This window comes from Chiloscyllium punctatum, chromosome 52 (assembly GCF_047496795.1).
Source record: "Chiloscyllium punctatum isolate Juve2018m chromosome 52, sChiPun1.3, whole genome shotgun sequence".
NCBI classification, from domain to species: domain Eukaryota; kingdom Metazoa; phylum Chordata; class Chondrichthyes; order Orectolobiformes; family Hemiscylliidae; genus Chiloscyllium; species Chiloscyllium punctatum.
The window spans coordinates 30,803,644-30,823,949 of record NC_092790.1 but is presented as its reverse complement, the minus strand read 5'-3'; positions in this window follow the sequence as shown (position 1 = coordinate 30,823,949).

The window sequence follows — 20,306 nt, the reverse complement described above, 5'->3', positions numbered from 1 at the left end:
GAGGTGACCCAGGACTGAGATGATGAACATCTTCCTTTGTGCCATGTTTGACCCCAAACACTGGAGAGGTTACTCTGTTCCCATTCAGTTCAGCTCCTTGATGTCAACAGTTGTCAACCACTGCTTTGATATCAGCGCCAGTCATTTTTACCTGAACCCTTGTCTCAACCTCTTTTATTTGCATCAATAAGCCATGATATAGGAGCAGCACGTTTCTTTCTTCAAACGAGTGATATTGAATGTCAGGATTTCTCTTCTCAAGAGTGTTAGGGGAGCGAGATGACTGAAAATATTTGAAGATGAAATAGATGGATATTGACCTGTCCGAGAGTTGAGGGCTATGAAGAATTGGGTATGAAAGAGGATTTGTGGCCTGGAGCAGATCAGCCATGATCTTAGTGAGAGGCAAGGCAGGTTTGGGGAGTAAACGACATGCCCCTGTTTCTGATGTTCTCACATTCTGTCATTGGAAAGTTACTGGGTGTTATTTTAATGAATGATCTGGTATGGCATATTGCAGTCAGGGAGACCAGAGGATTCTGTGAGCCATCTCTGGGTGAGGTATGTGGGCTGTATTCACAGTGAATCTTGGTCTACAACATGACCAACAAATGAAGCACAAGTTGCAGAGAGGGGAAGCTTTCTAATGAGAGATGAGGGGCCTCTTCCATACGCAGCCTGGATTTTCCAATTACATTTTCCAAATCACCTCAAAGCGGGTGTGACATTCTTGAGGGACTGAATGGTCTCCTCTGTTTCTGTGCACCAGGTTATAGGAGTAAGTGGCCTCCAACTGTCCCTGTCTAGCAGGTTTGAGGGGCTGAATGGAACACAGGAACATGGGAGTGAGGAGCAGGAGTGGGTCATTAGATACTTTGAGCCTTCTCCACCTGGCACTAAGATTGTGGCTGATCAGGTTGGGGTCTCAGTCCCACTTTCCTGTCTCTATCCCGTTTTCCGTGACTCACTTCTTTATCAAATATTTAACTAATGCAGCTTTCAATCAATGTGAACATAGAGGCACGATAAACTTCCAGAGAAGAGAAGTACAACTTGAAAGGCCCTTACAGAATTTTTCATCATCCCTCTTATAGAATCAGAGAGTCATGCAGAATGGAGGCAGACCCGTTAGTCCAATCTGTTCACTCCGATCAGATATCAGTCCCATTTGCCAGCATTTGGCCAATATCCCTCCTCTCAGATACTTTTTAAATGTGCGATTGTAACCGCCTTCAGCACTTCCTCTGACAGCACTTTTTGTACACACACCACGCTCTGTGTGAAACATTTATCTTCAGGTCCCTTCTAAATCATTCGCCCTCTCCCCTTCAACCTATGCCCTCTTGTTCTGGACTCCCCTATCCTTGGGAGCAGAACGTGACTGTTCAGAATATCCATGCCCCTGATGGTTTTATAAAACTCTATAATGTCACCCTTCAGCCTCTGACACTGCAGGGGGAAACACCTCAACCTAATCAACCTCTCCCGACAGCTCAAACCTCCAGTCCTGGAACATCCGTGTAAGTCATTTCTGCAGAAAACCAAGTTGTATGCAGTATTCTTAAAGTGGCTTCATCAACATCCTGTACAAATACAACATACCACCACAACTCCTTTTCTCAATGCTCTGACTGATTAAGGCAAATGTTCCAAATGTGTTCAGCACCACACAATATACCTGCGACTCCACTTTCAAGGAACAATGTACCTGCAGCCCTATGCCCCGTTGTTTCACAACATGCCCCAGGACCTGACCATGAAGTATATAACGTCTGCCCTGATTTGCCTTCCCAAAGTGCCAAACCTCATATTGATCTAAACTAAACTTCATCTGTCCATCCTTGCCCCTTTGTCCCATCTAATTGTGATCTTGTTGTACTCTGAGATAATCTACTACACCACCTTTCTGATGTCAACTGTATACTTACTAACTATGGCCCCAATATTCACATCTAAATCCTTTACATAAATGATGAAATGCAGTGAACTCAGTACTGATTCTTACAGCACACTGCTGCTCACAAGCCTCCAGTCTGAAAAATATCCCTCTTCCTTCAAGCCATTTGTTACTAGCTTCTGTATCACATGTGACTGAAACTTACTAATCTGTCTACCAATCAGAATGAAATACTAGCTATGAAGAGAGGCTGAGTAAGTTCGGTTTATTTTCACTAGATAGAAGGAGATTGAAGGGGGACAGATTAAGGTTTTCAAAATCATGAAGGGTATAGCCAGGGTGGATAGAGACAAGCTTTTTCCCAGGTTGAAGGATTCAATAACGAGAGGTCGTGCTTTCAAAGTGAGAGGTGGAATATTTAAGGGGGATACACGAGGTAAGTACTTCACACAGAGGGTGGTGGACATTTGGAACGTGTTGCCAACAGAGGTGGTCGAGGCAGGCACGGTCGATTCATTTAAGATGCGTCTGGACAGATACATGAGTAGGTGGGGAGCAGAGGGGTACAGATGGTTAGGGATTGGGCGACAGGTTTAGACAGTACATTTGGATCGGCTCAGGCTTGGAGGGCGAAGGGCCTGTTCCTGGGCTGTAAATTTTCTTTGCTCTTTGTTCTTTAAATGAACACCATGCTGAAGTCCATATAGACAATGTCTACCAAACTGCCTTCATCAAACTTCTTTGTCACCTCTTCAAAAAACTCAACCAAATTAATGAGAGATGATTTCCCATGCAGAAAGCTACATTGTCTACCCCAATCAGCCCTTGCCTTCCCAAATGTATGTAAATCGTGTCCCTCAGAATCCCCTCCAACAACTTACCCACCACTGACATCAGGCTCACCGGTCTATAGTTCCCTGGCTTTTGGGGTCACTGCTTCCTTTTCCTGCCCCACTCCTCCACTGCTCACAACAAATATTAAATGTAACCAGGTTGGTGATATGGCCGATGATATCGGTCTCAGACTGGGTCAGGGTCAGTGTTAGGAACAAGTCAGGCTAGTATCTTTAATCTGCTCAAACAACACGTTTAAGATCCAGAGCAATGTAACTCAAACTATGATCGAAAGATGAATGGAAAGATGTTTGGGTATTCCAATTATATAATCAATGTTTCCCTTTCTAAAAATGCTGACACACACACACACACACACACACACACACACAATGACACACACACACTTACACACGCACAGACACGCACACACTGACACACACACTCACACACACTCACCCACTGACACACACACACTGACATACACAGACACACTGACACACACACACAGACACACACACACTGAGAGACACACAGACAAACACTCACACAGACACATACACACTGACACACACACACAATGACACGTACACTGACACACACACTGACTCACACACACACACACACACACACTGACACACACTGACACACACACAGACACACACACACCGACACACACACACAAACACACACACAGACACAACCACACAGACACACACACACTGACACTCACACACTCACACACACACTCACACACACACTCACTGACACACACACAGACGCACACACACACTGACACACACACAGACACGCACACACTGACACACACAAACACTGACACACACACACTCACACACACTCACCCACTGACACACACACACAGACACACACACAGAAACACACACTGACACACACACTGACACACACAGACACACTGACACACTCACACACAGACACACACACTGAGAGACACACAGACAAACACACACACAGACACATACACACTGACACACACACAATGATACACACACTGACACACACACGCGCTGACACACACACAGACACAACCACACACACACAGACACACACACACACAGACACACACACTGACACACACACACAGACACACACACAGGCACACACACTGACACACACACACACACTGACACAAACATACACACTGACACACACACACAGACACACACACACTCACTGACACACACACTGACGCACACACACACTGACACACACACTGACACACACACACGCTGACACACACACAGACACACATACACTGACACACAGACACACACACACACTGGCAAACACACACATACACACATACACAGAGACACACACACGCAGATACACACACTGACACACACACACACTGACACACGGACAGACACACGCACACTGACACACACACACTGACACACACGCTCACACACACACCCTTACACACACACACACACACACACACACTGAGACACACACACAGACAAACACACACTGACACACACACAATGACACACACACTGACCCACACACACTGACTCACACACACACACTGACTCACACACACATACTGACTCACACACACTGACACACACACTGACACACACACAGACACACACACACAGACACACACACACTCACTGACACACACACTGACGCACACACACACTGACACACACACACTGACACACACACGCTGACACACACCAGACACACATACACTGACACACAGACACACACACACACACTGGCAAACACACACATACACACATACACAGAGACACACACACGCAGATACACACACTGACACACACACACTCACACACACACTGACACACACACACACTGACACACGGACAGACACACGCACACTGACACACACACACTGACGCACACACTCACACACACACCCTTACACACACACAGACACACACACACTGATACACACACACAGACAAACACACACTGACACACACACAATGACACACACACTGACCCACACACACTGACTCACACACACACACACACTGACTCACACACACACTGACACACACACACAGACACACACACACACACACACACTGACACACACACAAACTGACACACACACACTCACAAACACACACACACACTGACACACACACACACTGACACACACACACTGACACACACCCACTGACACACACACACACTGACGCACACACACACTGACGCACACACACACTGATACACACACACTGACACATACACAGAACCACGCACACAGACACACACACACTGACACACACACACACACACAAACTCACAGACACACACACACTGACACACACACAGACACACACACACTGACACACAGACACTGACACACACAGATACACACACACAGACACAACCACACAGACACACACACACACTGACACACACAATCACACACACTCACCCACTGACACACACAGACATACACACTGACACATAGACACACTGACACACTCACACACAGACACACACATACTGAGAGACACACAGACAAACACACACACACAGACACATACACACTGACACACACACACAATGATACACACACTGACACACACACTGACTCACACACACACACTGACTCACACAGACACTGACACACACACACAGACACACACACTGACACACACACACTGACACACACACAAACTGATACACACACACTCCCAAACACACACACACACTGACACACATACACACTGACACACACACTCACTGACACACACACAGACACACACACACTGACACACACCCACTTACACACACGCACACTGACGCACACACACACTGACGCACACACACACTGATACGACACACACAGAACCATGCACACAGACACACACACACACACTGATACAGACACAGACACACACACGAACTCACAGACACACACACACTGACACACACACAGACACACACACACTGACACACAGACACTGACACACACAGATACACAAACACAGACACACACACAGACACACACACAGACACACACACAGACACACACACAGACACACACACACACACACACACACACTGACACACACGCACTGACACACACACACAGACACACACACACTAATAAACACACACAGGCACACACACACACAGACACACACACACGGACACACACACAGACACACACACACACTGACACACATACACACTGACACACACACTCACTGACATACACACAGACACACACACACTGACACACACCCACTTACACACACGCACACTGACGCACACACACACTGACGCACACACACACTGATACGACACACACAGAACCATGCACACAGACACACACACACACTGATACAGACACAGACACACACACGAACTCACAGACACACACACACTGACACACACACAGACACACACACACTGACACACACATACACACTGACACACACACACACACAGACACACACACACAAAAACACACACAGACACACACACACTCACTGACACACACACACACACTGACACACACGCACACTGACACACACACTGACACACACACTCACACACACACCCTTACACACACACACACACACTGAGACACACACACAGACAAACACACACTGACACACACACAATGACACACACACTGACCCACACACACTGACTCACACACACACACTGACTCACACACTGACTCACACACACACACTGACACACACACAGACACACACACACACACAGACACACACACACTCACTGACACACACACTGACGCACACACACACTGACACACACACACGCTGACACACACACAGACACACATACACTGACACACAGACACACACACACACTGGCAAACACACACATACACACATACACAGAGACACACACACGCAGATACACACACTGACACACACACACTCACGCACACACTGACACACACACACACTGACACACGGACAGACACACGCACACTGACACACACACACTGACACACACACTCACACACACACCCTTACGCACACACAGACACACACACACAGACACACACACACTGAGACACACACACAGACAAACACACACTGACACACACACAATGACACACACACTGACCCACACACACTGACTCACACACACACACTGACACACACACACTGACACACACACTGACACACACACAAACTGACACACACACACACACTGACACACACACAAACTGACACACACACACTCACAAACACACACACACACTGACACACACACACTGACACACACACACACAGACACACACACACAGACACACACACACTGACACACACCCACTGACACACACACACACTGGCGCACACACACACTGACGCACACACACACTGATACACACACACTGACACATACTCAGAACCACGCACACAGACACACACACACTGACACAGACACAGACACACACACACACTGACACACACACAGACACACACACACTGACACACAGACACTGACACACACAGATACACACACACAGACACAACCACACAGACACACACACACTGACACACACACACAGACACACACACTCACACACACACTCACTGACACACAGACACAGACGCACACACACTGACACACACACAGACACGCACACACTGACACACACAAACACTGACACACACAATCACACACACTCACCCACTGACACACACACAGACATACACACTGACACACAGACACACTGACACACTCACACACAGACACACACACACTGACAGACACACAGACAAACACACACACACAGACACATACACACTGACACACACACAATGATACACACACTGACACACACACTGACTCACACACACGCGCTGACACACACACAGACACAGATACACACACACACACACAGACACACACACTGACACACAGACACAGACACATACACAGGCACACACACTGACACACACACAGACACACACACTGACACACACACACACTGACACACACACAGGCACACCCACTGACACACACATACACACTGACACACACAGACACACACACACAGACACACACACACAGACACACACACACTCACTGACACACACACTGACGCACACACACACTGACACACAGACACACACACACACACACACACACTGGCACACACACACATACACACATACACACAGACACACACACGCAGATACACACACTGGCACACACACACACACACACACACACACACTGACACGTGGACAGACACATGCACACTGACACACACACACTGACACACACACACTGACACACACACTCACACACACACACTCACACACACACAGACACACACACACTGAGACACACACTCACACACACACCCTTACACACACACAGACACACACACAGACACACACACACTGAGACACACACACAGACAAACACACACTGACACACACACAATGACACACACACGGACCCACACACACTGACTCACACACACACACTGACTCACACAGACACTGACACACACACACAGACACACACACTGACACACACACACTGACACACACACAAACTGATACACACACACTCACAAACACACACACACACACACACACTGACACACATACACACTGACACACACACTCACTGACACACTCACTGACACACACACAGACACACACACACTGACACACACCCACTTACACACACGCACACAGACGCACACACACACTGACGCACACACACACTGATACGACACACACACAGAACCATGCACACAGACACACACACACTGATACAGACACAGACACACACACGAACTCACAGACACACACACACTGACACACACACAGACACACACACACTGACACACACACACTGACACACACAGATACACACACACAGACACACACACAGACACACACACAGACACACACACACACACACACACACACAGACACACACACACAGACACACACACACAGACACACACACACAGACACACACGCACTGACACACACGCACTGACACACACACACAGACACACACACACTAATAAACACACACAGGCACACACACAGACACACACACACGGACACACACACAGACACACACACACACTGACATACTCACACTGACATACACACACACACTGACACCCACACAGGCACACACACTGACACACACATACACACTGACACACACACACACAGACACACACACACAAAAACACACACAGACACACACACACTCACTGACACACACACTGACGCACACACACACTGACATACACACTGACACACACACACGCTGACACACACACAGACACACATACACTGACACACAGACACACACACACACACACTGGCACACACACACATACACACAGACACACACACGCAGATACACACACTGGCACACACACACTCACACACACACTGACACACACACACAGACACACGGACAGACACACGCACACTGACACACACACTCACACACACACCCTTACACACACACAGACACACACACACACTGAGACACACACACAGACAAACACACAATGAGACACACACAATGACACACACACTGACCCACACACACTGACTCACACACACACACTGACTCACACACACACTGACACACACACACAGACACACACACTGACACACACACAAACTGACACACACACAGACACACACACACACTGACGCACACACACACTGACGCACACACACACTGACGCACACACACACTGATACGACACACACAGAACCATGCACACAGACACACACACACACTGATACAGACACAGACACACACACAAACTCACAGACACACACACACTGACACACACACAGACACACACACACTGACACACAGACACTGACACACACAGATACACAAACACAGACACACACACACACACACACACACACACACAGACACACACACACTGACACACACGCACTGACACACACACACAGACACACACACACTAATAAACACACACAGGCACACACACAGACACACACACACAGGCACACACACAGACACACACACACGGACACACACACAGACACACACACACACTGACATACTCACACTGACATACACACACACACTGACACACACACATACACTGACACACACACACCGACACACACAGACACACACGCACAGACACACACACACACACAGACACACATACACAAACACACACAGACACACACACACTGAAACACAAATACACACACACACACACACACACACACAATTTTAACTTGAAAGAACTTGGTCCAAATATTATTGGAACTCATGACACAGGAAAAATTGTGAGATTGTCCAAAACGTTATTATGCTTCTGAAGATATTGTACTCACACAAGCTGCTAACAATGGGATTTCATCCTGGGAGAGTTTGGATTTGGCTGAATTCCCTTTGCTTTAGGCAGTGAGTAGATTCCAGTGAATTCTGGTTAGGGATCATCCAAAGGGTAGCCCGGTGGTTAGCAATGCTGCCTCACAGCACCAGGGACTTGGGTTCGATTCCAGCCTTGGGTGACTGTCTGTGTGGAGTTTGCACATTCTCCCCTTTCCTGTGTGAACTTCTAATGGGTGATCCAGTTTCCTACCACAAACTGTGTAGGTTCGGTGGATTGGTCATGCTAAATTGTCTGTAGTGTTCAGGGATTTCTCGTTTATGTGCATTAGTCAGGGGTAAATATAGGGAAATGGGTTGGGAAGGTTGGTATGGACGTGTTGGTTTGAAGGGCCTGTTTCAACACTGCAGGGATTCCATAAAAATAAGAATGATAACGATGACTGTAGATTTTTTTTAGCTCGCACACATTGCTGTGATGAGGAACAATGAAGGAGAGAGAGTGCAATAGGCCACTCCTTCTCAGGCAGATTACATTTTCTCCCTCTCTGAGTTGAATCACACAGTAATGTCATCCTCTCCCAAACTGGACCATGTGAGGTCTCCTTGTACATTGTCCAAACTATGTCTCCATCACATTCTCTGTTCCATGTAGGTGCATCATTGCTGCTGTCATACACAGAGCCATACCCTTAGCAGAAAATGGTCTTGGTCAATTTGAAATATGTTTACATGGCCCTGCTTCATTAAAAAATAAAGTGTTTAATTTATTCAGAATACCTGTGTTAAAATGAATGCATTTTTTCAAGAAATACAGAAATTGCTGGAAAAGCACGCCAGGTCTGTCAGCATCCAGATGCCTTTTACATGCTGTAGTTGTATCAGCCTCCATCACTTCCTCTAGCAGCTCATTCCATACGCACACCACCCTCTGTGTGAAAAGGTGCCCTTTAGGCCTCATCAAAACTCTTCCCCTCTCACTTCAAACAATCCTCTATATTTCTTGACACCCCTAACCTGGGGAAAAACCCCTGATTACTCACCCTACCCGTGACCATTTTGATTTTATAAACCCTTTACTGCTGCGAAATGTGACCCCAATCAACACGACTGGCTGTTCTTTCATCCTGCGCCTAAATTCTGAAATGCAATACTGACACCTCTTCCTTCTCCATCAAGTCACAGTTCTCAATCCATTTGAATCAGTTTGTTCAGATGTATCCTGAGAAACTTCTGTGGGCTTTACACCTGGACCTTTGTGCACGGAGGTAGGGACACTAGCACCAATCAGCAATACCCATAAAGCTGTAACAGTATTCTCCTGTGTGTTTGCTCATCAGACTGTTCTGACATGCTGGGACATACCTCTGCAAGAGGCAGGACTTGAATCCAGGCCTTCTAGCCCAGAGATAGGAACAATACCACACAAGTTCAGGAATTGGAATCAAATCCAGAGCACTGACTGAGTGGCAGGGACACTACCCACTGCACTACCATACACAGATTTTGGGACATATTTTAGTGCTCGCTTTCAGCTCAGTATGGATTTATTATAATCAGAACTGAAAAATGTGTTGCTGGTAAACCACAGCAGGTCAGGCAGCATCCAAGGAGCAGGAGAATCGACGTTTCGGGCATAAGCCCTTCTTCAGGAATGAGGCTGGTGTGCCAAGCAGGCTAAGATAAAAGGTAGGGAGGAGGGACTTGGGAGAGGGGCATTGGGAATGCGATAGGTGGAAGGAGGTTAAGGTGAGGGTGATAGGGCGGAGAGGGGGTGGGGGTGGAGATGTAGGGAAGAGGATTGCAGGTCAAGAAGGTGTTGCTGAATCTGAGGGTTGGGACTGAGATAAGGTGGGTTGAGGGGAAATGAGGAAGCTGGAGAAATCCGCATTCATCCCTTGTGGTTGGAGGGTTCATAGGTGGAAGATGAGGTGCTCTTCCTCCAGGCATCTTGTTGCCATGGTCTGGCGATGGAGGAGGCCAAGGACCTGCATGTCCTTGGCGGAGTGGGAGGGGGAGTTAAAGTGTTGAGCCACGGGGCAGTTGGGTTGGTTGGTCCGGGTGTCCCAGAGGTGTTCTCTGAAACGTTCCGCAAATAGGCGGTCTGTCTCCCAATGTAGAGGAGGCCACATTGGGTGCAGCGGATGCAGTAAATGATGTGTGTGGGGCTGCATGTGAATTTGTGACGGATATGGAAGGATCCCTTGGGGCCTTGGAGGGAAGTGAGGGGGGAGGGGTGGGTGCAAGTTTTGCATTTCTTGCGGTTGCAGGGGAATTTGCCGGGAGTGGAGGTTGGGTTGGTGGGGCGTGTGGACCTGACGAGGGAGGGGGGATGGAGTGGTTTTTCCAGAACGCTGATAGTGGAGGGGAGGGAAATATATCCCTGGTGGTGGGGTCCCTTTGGAGCTGGCGAAAATGTCGAAGGTTGATCCAATGTATCCGGAGGTTGGTGGGGTGGTATGTGAGGACTAATGGGGTTCTGTTCTGGAGGTGATTGGAGGCGCGGGGTTCAAGGGCGGAGGTGCGGGAAGTGGAGGAGATGTGGTGGAGAGTATCGTCAACTACGGCTGAGGGGAAGTTGCGGTCTTTGAAGAAGGAGGCCATCTGGGTTCTTCGGTGTTGGAACTGGTCCTCCTGGGAGCAGTTGCAGCCCAGGCGAAGGAATTGGGAATATGGGATGGAGCGTTTACAGGGGCCAGGGTGGGCGGAGGTGTAATCTAGGTAACTGTGGGAGTCGGTCGGTTTATAGAAAATGTCCGTGTTGAGTCGGTCGGCCGAGATAGAAATGGAGAGGTCTAGGAAGGGGAGGGAGGATTCTGCGACAGTCCAGGTGAATTTGAGGTGGAAGGTGTTAGTAAAGTGGATGAACTGTTCAACTGCCTCGTGGGAGCACGATGTAGCGCTGATACAGTCATCGATGTAGTGGAGGAAAAGGTGTGGTGTGGTGCCAGTGTAGCTGCGATAGGCCAATGTACGGCCTAATACCCTTACCTTGACCTTCTTCCAACTATCACTTTCCCAATGCCCCTCCCCCAAGTCCCTCCTCCCTACCTTTTATCTTAGCCTGCTTGGCACACCAGCCTCATTCCTGAAGACGGGCTTATGCTCGAAACGTCGATTCTCATGCTCATTCGATGCTGCCTGACCTGCTGCGCTTTTCCAGCAACATATTTTTCAGCTCTGATCTCCAGCATCTGCCATCCTCACTTTCTCCTATTTATTATAATCAGGTTACCATTACTGAGTTACAAGAAAACACTTTATATTTTTAACCAAATGTAATATATTTGTCTCAACTCTAGGATATTGAGTGTATGTGCTATGCTATCGAAATTAACTGTGAACGGCTTCAATTGCTATTATCTGTTGTCTGCAATATTAGGGAAAGAAATCCTGCAGACACACTCTGCCCAATGAAGGGTCTCAAATGGATATTTATTAGTGAACACCAGAGACGAAGAAGAGCTTAATTTCTGGCCCCAAAGCACCGAGTGGTATTACCCACCTCGAAAGTGCGACTGCCCACTTCCTAAAGGCATGAAATGATAACTGTCCAGCCTCTCCTCCCCACTGACTGTGTCTGCAATCCGTCCCTCCTCCCCCAAACCACACAAGGCTACCCAAACTCAGGGTCTTTGTGAAACTCAAGGCCGGAGTTTGCAGGCACTCTGGAGAGGGGTGGGCACTTTAAAATTGAAGGGGAAGGGTGAGGTGGCAGTAATATCACACACTGGGCTGAGGGGTAGCAGATGGAGTTTAGTTTGGATTAATGCGAGGTATTGGATTTGGTAAATCAAACAAGAGCAGGACCTATACCGTTAAAAGTAGATCCTTTGGCAGTGTTGTAGAACAGAGACCTAGGCCATCATGTATAATTCTTTAAAATTTGCATCTCATATAGATCGTGTGGTTAAGAAAGTGTATAACACACTTGTCTTCATTGGTCAGACCTTTGAGTATCGGAATTGGGATGTCATGTTGTGGTTGTACAGGACATTGGTGAGACCCCTTCTGGAATACTGTGTCCAGTCTGGTCACCCTGCCCGTTCTCCCTCTGAGTGAAAAAGCTGCCGCTTAGGTCACTTTTAAATGTTTCCCCTCTCACCTTAAGCCTATGTCCTCTAGTTTTGGAGCCCCCGTACCCTTAGAAAACACCTTGACTATTCACTTTGATATTATTGACCTTGATATTATTAAACTGGAGAGGATTGAGAAGAGATTAACCTAGATGTGGCTGGGAAAGGAGGGAGTGAGCTACAAGGAGAGGCTGGATAGGCTGGGACTTTTTTTCATTGGAGAGTATGAGATGAAGGGGTAACTTCACAGAAGTTTACAAAATCGTGAGGGGTACAGATAAGCAGAAAGGATGATGTCTTTTCCCTCGAGTTGGGGATTCAAAACTGAGGGATATTTTAAGATGCGAGGAAAAATGATTCACAAATGTCATGAGAGGTAATTATTTTAGACAGAGTCTGGCTTGTGTGTGGAATGAACTTCCAGAGGAAGTGGTGAAAGCAGGGACAGTTACAATGTTTAAAGGACATTTAGATCAGTACATGGATAAGACATCAGTTGGGATGGTGCGGTGAGCAGCTGCCCTCTCCCTCCCAATCTCTGAATGAATCTCTGTTGGTTTTCACCCTCTGCCAATGCTGGTGCAGTGGCGTGGGGAGGCCAGCAGAGGGTGGCATTGCATCACTTTAAGCACCACAGAGACTGGCAGACCTGCCCCACACAGAGATACACAGATACACACACGTGAATTGTTAGGACACGGCGTGAAGCTCATTTAGTAATTTAAACTAAACATAAGTTCGCCTCGTAAGTTAAAATACGAGTGACAGACCTACCAAAGTCCACTGTTTAAATAATAACATCAATTTATTTTTTCTCGCTGAAAGTGAACATTTTACATTATGTATTCACAACTCTGGGACCCCCTTTCTCTTAACTGCTTATTACCCGACTCCAGCTCTACAGCAATATACTGTGTCAGGGTCTGCCATCCTCTCGTACCACAGGTGCTTGTAAGCTCTCAGTTCAGAACAGCATTCCTCTCTCTTAAAGGTACAGTACACACTTTCAACTTCATCACATTATACCCTGATGAATATCGATAAGTGGGACCTATCCGGATTTCACTTGCTTTGTGGTTTGTCAATATTTCATCTACTCTGTCTTGTATGTGTCAGGAGTTTTGTTGCTCCATTGATAGTACGTCATTATTCGACTCTGTCCGTGGGAATATATCAGTATTTCACTTGCTCACACTCGCGAGTGTGGGGCAGGATTTCAGTTGTTTCATGGGGACTGTGATGCTATAACAATCTCAATGTTTGTAAATGGCACCGAACCTGGAAGAACTCTGAAGTCTATGGAGGACAGTGTGGCGCTCTAACAGGACAGTGATACGTTGGTGTAGTGTTCAGGTGTCAGGCAGGTGGGAATCAGTGCAGAGATGTGTGAGGTGATGGACTGTGGTAGGAAAGACATTGAAAGGCAGTTTATAAAGGGAGTGCACGAGCAGAGAGCGCTGGGTGTATATGAGCATAGTTTGTTGAAGATGTCAGGACAAGTCGGAGAGCAGTAAATCTCACAGATTAGTTACAGTATCTGAGCTGTTTACAGGAGGAGGTGTAGGAGGGAGTCTCGGTGCTCCCTTCCTGGGAGGTGGTGGTGACGATGTGTTGTGAGCCCACCCTCCTGCCCACCGAGACCTTGGGGATTCCATTTATACCAGCTCGACACAAAATGGAGATGGCATCAGGGCCACGGCTTCTAAGTTGTGCCGGGGGAAAACGGAGCTGCCAGTGGGTTTAAAGTGAGAATTGCCCTTCACTGAACATTGCTCCTTACTCGGTCGGTGGCACGTGGATGTTTTGGAATCTCCACACAAGGTGTCCTTGACCTCTCCGGCTCGTACCAGGGCCCTCCCACATGGCGGGGGGAGGGTGTGAGGGAACGGATACCGGGCACTTCACCACCCGGCTTGGCCCTTTCTGTCCTATTCCAGGCTTTTTCTCCTGGAATGGGAGAAGGGGAGGGAGGGAGGGAGTGTGGCCCTGCTGTTAGTGCTGGAGGAGATGGGGAACAAGGTCATGGTGAGGGGTCTGGGGGGATTCAGTCCACAGTGTTGTATTCTTGCAATGTTATTAGTGTAGGGGGGTAAAGCGGAGGGAGTGGGAGAGAGAGAGACAGAGACAGAGACAGTCAGAGACAGACAGAGCCAGAGATATAGACAGAGAGAGAGAGAAGGTGCTGTTTGCAGCAGTGAGAGTGGTGGACCATGAGCCTTGTTCGGGGTTGGTGCTATAACAGATATACAGTGAGTGTGAGGGAGCAGAGAGAATACAGTGACCTTTATCCTGACTGAGTGGGGATAGTTATCGATGTTTCTCCTGCATTGCTGGATATTTCTTCAGACCACAGATACTGCACTGAGCTGGGTGGTGAGCTCAGACCATGCTCAGTGGGTCTGGTGGTGTGGCCCCCTCTGGGAAGAGAATGGTCCCCTCTGTACTAGCCCATCAACCAGGACCTCCGTGCCACTGTCGATAAACCGTGGTGTAATTGTCCCTTATCTGCCATGCTCGGGGTAAACTGTGCAGGGCAGCTCCAAACTGAGAAAGCTCAACCCTGTGCCCTTTGGCATTTTAAAGATGGCACCAGTGCCAGGGATCACGGAATATCCAGGGCACCCGGGCGATGATGAATACCTCCAGCCATGATGGGTGGGAGAATCGGGCTGGTATCGAATGAGAGGGACACCATGGGGTGGGGTGGGTAGTTAATGAGTTGAGTTTGATAAGATAGCATCAGGCTACTAGCTCGGCCTAGTGCGGATGACCCCTCTGTTACAGTTAATGAAAATGGCACTGAGACAAATTATTGTTAGGTTTAGCCCAATGAGTCAAAGACTCTGCTGACCCTACACCCAGATACAAAGCTGAAGAACAAATACTTATCCAAAACTCTGCACCATCTGTACACCAACAATATCATGTTCACCTATCACTCCTGGAAACACTGGCTTATGTTACAGGATGCTGTTCAATGTTTTCATTTCATCATTCTGAAACCTGGGAACCCATCCTCCCATAACCCTGTCTCTCAGTCTCCCCCTCTCTGTCTATTTCCCAAACCCCTCCTATTTGTTGTTGTTTAAACTCACTCTCCCGTTATCTCTCTCTGGCAATGATGTTTTCACCCAAAGCACCTCCCCCCCCCCTTCATGGCCCAATGGAGATATGGAGCTGTAAATGGGTGGGAGCTGCACATCCTGTCACTTCCAGCCCGGGCTGCAAGTTTCCCCACACTGGGCAGGGATCTAACACAGTGTTACAGAGCAATGCACTGGGGGGATGCACACAGTCGACATGCTGGGAGGGTAACTGGTCCTGGTTTACAGATCAATGCATTGGGGTGGTGTACACAGTGCTACATGCGGTGAGGGTAAATGCTCCACTTTTACAGATTAATTCGCAGTGATTACTGCACTGTTCCCTGTGCTGGTCAGACTAACTGGTTGAGGTGTGTAGATAATGTCCGTGAAGCTCCACATACTGGAAGGATATTTCTTTCAGGTTCACACATTAGTGCCCTGCGGAATTCTGCACAGCTCCCCGTGCTGGACAGATATCTAGTCTGGGTTTATAGATCAATGCACTGCTGTGGTCTACACAGCTCCCCGTATTCCTGTGTAGCAGCTTTGAAATGCTGAATGTTCCCTTCCATTTCCTATGTAACAGGTATGAGAGATTAAAAGATCTGCTCCAATCGCTGAGTAACAGCCTCCAATGGCCGAATGGCCTCATTCTGTACCTGTTTAAAACTCTTGATGGGCTTAATAGCCTGCTTCAGTATCGGTGCAGTTGTGAATGGTGCTGAATATTTTGAAACCATCAGTGAATAGGCCACTTCTGACTTTATGATGGAGGGAAGGCCATTGATGCTGCGGCTGTTACTAGCCCACAGTGCCTCATGGATGGCCAGTTTCCATGTGCTCAGCCCTTTAGAAGTATGTCCTACTTCACAGGAGATTGTGCCACATCACACAGTGAGCAGTACACTTAATATGATTTATCTCTCCATCCCGGAGTCTCGCAGTCTCATTCGTGATTAAGGTCTGCTGCCCGAAACGGTGATTTTCCTGCTCCTCGGATGCTGCCTGACCTGCTATGATTTTCAAGCAACACACTAATCCTGAGTATGTCAAATATGGGGCTGAGACTTTCCCTCCACCAGGACTGTGTGCTGGCTGCTCCTACAGATACTGTCAGGGACAGATCCATCTGCGACAAGGAGTTTGGTGAGAATGTTTCCCCCAGTCTGGCTGTTGTGTATTGAAGCCTGTCCCTCCTCAGGCAGCGGTGGGCCTGTGGGGACACTCTTAGTGATGGACATTGAAGTCCCACACCCAGAGGGTGGTCTGAGTCCTTATCACCCTCAGTGCTTCCTCTGATTTGTTTCCAAGAGGAGGGGTGGGGGGCAGGAGATAACCATCCTCAGGTGATTTCCCTGATCACGTGTGATCTGTTACCATGAGATTTCCTGGGTTCTGGAATCATGTTGGGGAATTGCAGGGTAACTCCTTCCCTGACTGTATCCCAGGGAGTCCCCACCACTGGTGGGTCTGTCCTGCTGTGGGACAGGATATGCCCAGGGATGGTGATGGGGCTTCATGAAACATGATGGGTGAGCACGGTGGCACAGTGGTTAGCACTGCTGCCTCACAGCGCCAGAGACCCAGGTTCAATTCCAGCCTCGGGTGACTGATTGTGTGGAGTTTGCACATTGTCCCCATGTCTGCGTGGGTTTTGTCTGGGTGGTCTGGATTCCTCCCATAGTCCAAAGATGTGCAGGATAGATGAATTGGCCATGGGAAACTGTCCGTAGTGTTGGTGAAGGGGTAAATGTAGGGGAATGGGTCTGAGTGGGTTGCGCTTCGGCGGGTCGGTGTGGACTTGTTGGGCAGAAGGGCCTGTTTCCACAATGTAAGTAATCAAATCTAATCTAAATTACCCATCAGGCCTGATCCTGTGAGTATGACGGTGTCAGACTGTTTCCTGACTGGGAGTGTGGTGCTGGAAAAGCACAGCAGGTCAGGCAGCATCCGAGGAGCAGGGGAATGAACGTTTCAGGCATAATCCCTTCATCAGGAATGAGGCTTGTGGGCCGGGGAGCTGAGAGATAAATGGGAGGGTGCTGGGGCTGGGGCTGGGGCTGGGGCTGGGGGCTGGGGGCTGGGGGCTGGGGCTGGGGGCTGGGGCTGGGGGCTGGGGGCTGGGGTAATGGGGGTTGGGAATGTGATCGGGAGACGGAGGTGGGGGAGAGGTGATAGGTCAGAGAGGATGAGGGAAGGTCATGGACAGGTCAAGGAGTTCCCCGGAACGTTCTGTCCCTGACATTCTATAACTGTCATTCCCCGGAACGTTCTGTCCCCGACATTCTATAACTGTCATTCCCCGGAACGTTCTGTCCCCGACATTCTATAACTGACATTCCCCGGAACGTTCTGTCCCCGACATTCTATAACTGACATTCCCCGGAACGTTCTGTCCCCGGCATTCTATAACTGACATTCCCCGGAACGTTCTGTCCCTGACATTCTATAACTGACATTCCCCGGAACGTTCTGTCCCTGACATTCTATAACTGACATTCCCCGGAACGTTCTGTCCCCAACATTCTATAACTGACATTCCCCGGAACGTTCTGTCCCTCACATTCTATAACTGACATTCCCCGGAACGTTCTGTCCCCGACATTCTATAACTGTCATTCCCCGGAACGTTCTGTCCCCGACATTCTATAACTGACATTCCCCGGAACGTTCTGTCCCTGACATTCTATAACTGACATTCCCCGGAACGTTCTGTCCCTGACATTCTATATCTGACATTCCCCGGAACGTTCTGTCCCTGACATTCTATAACTGACATTCCCCGGAACGTTCTGTCCCTGACATTCTATAACTGACATTCCCCAGAACGTTCTGACCCTGACATTCTATAACTGACATTGCCCGGAACGTTCTGTCCCTGACATTCTATAACTGACATTCCCCGGAACGTTCTGTCCCTGACATTCTATAACTGACATTCCCCGGAACGTTCTGTCCCCGACATTCTATAACTGACATTCCCCAGAACGTTCTGTCCCCAACATTCTATAACTGACATTCCCCGGA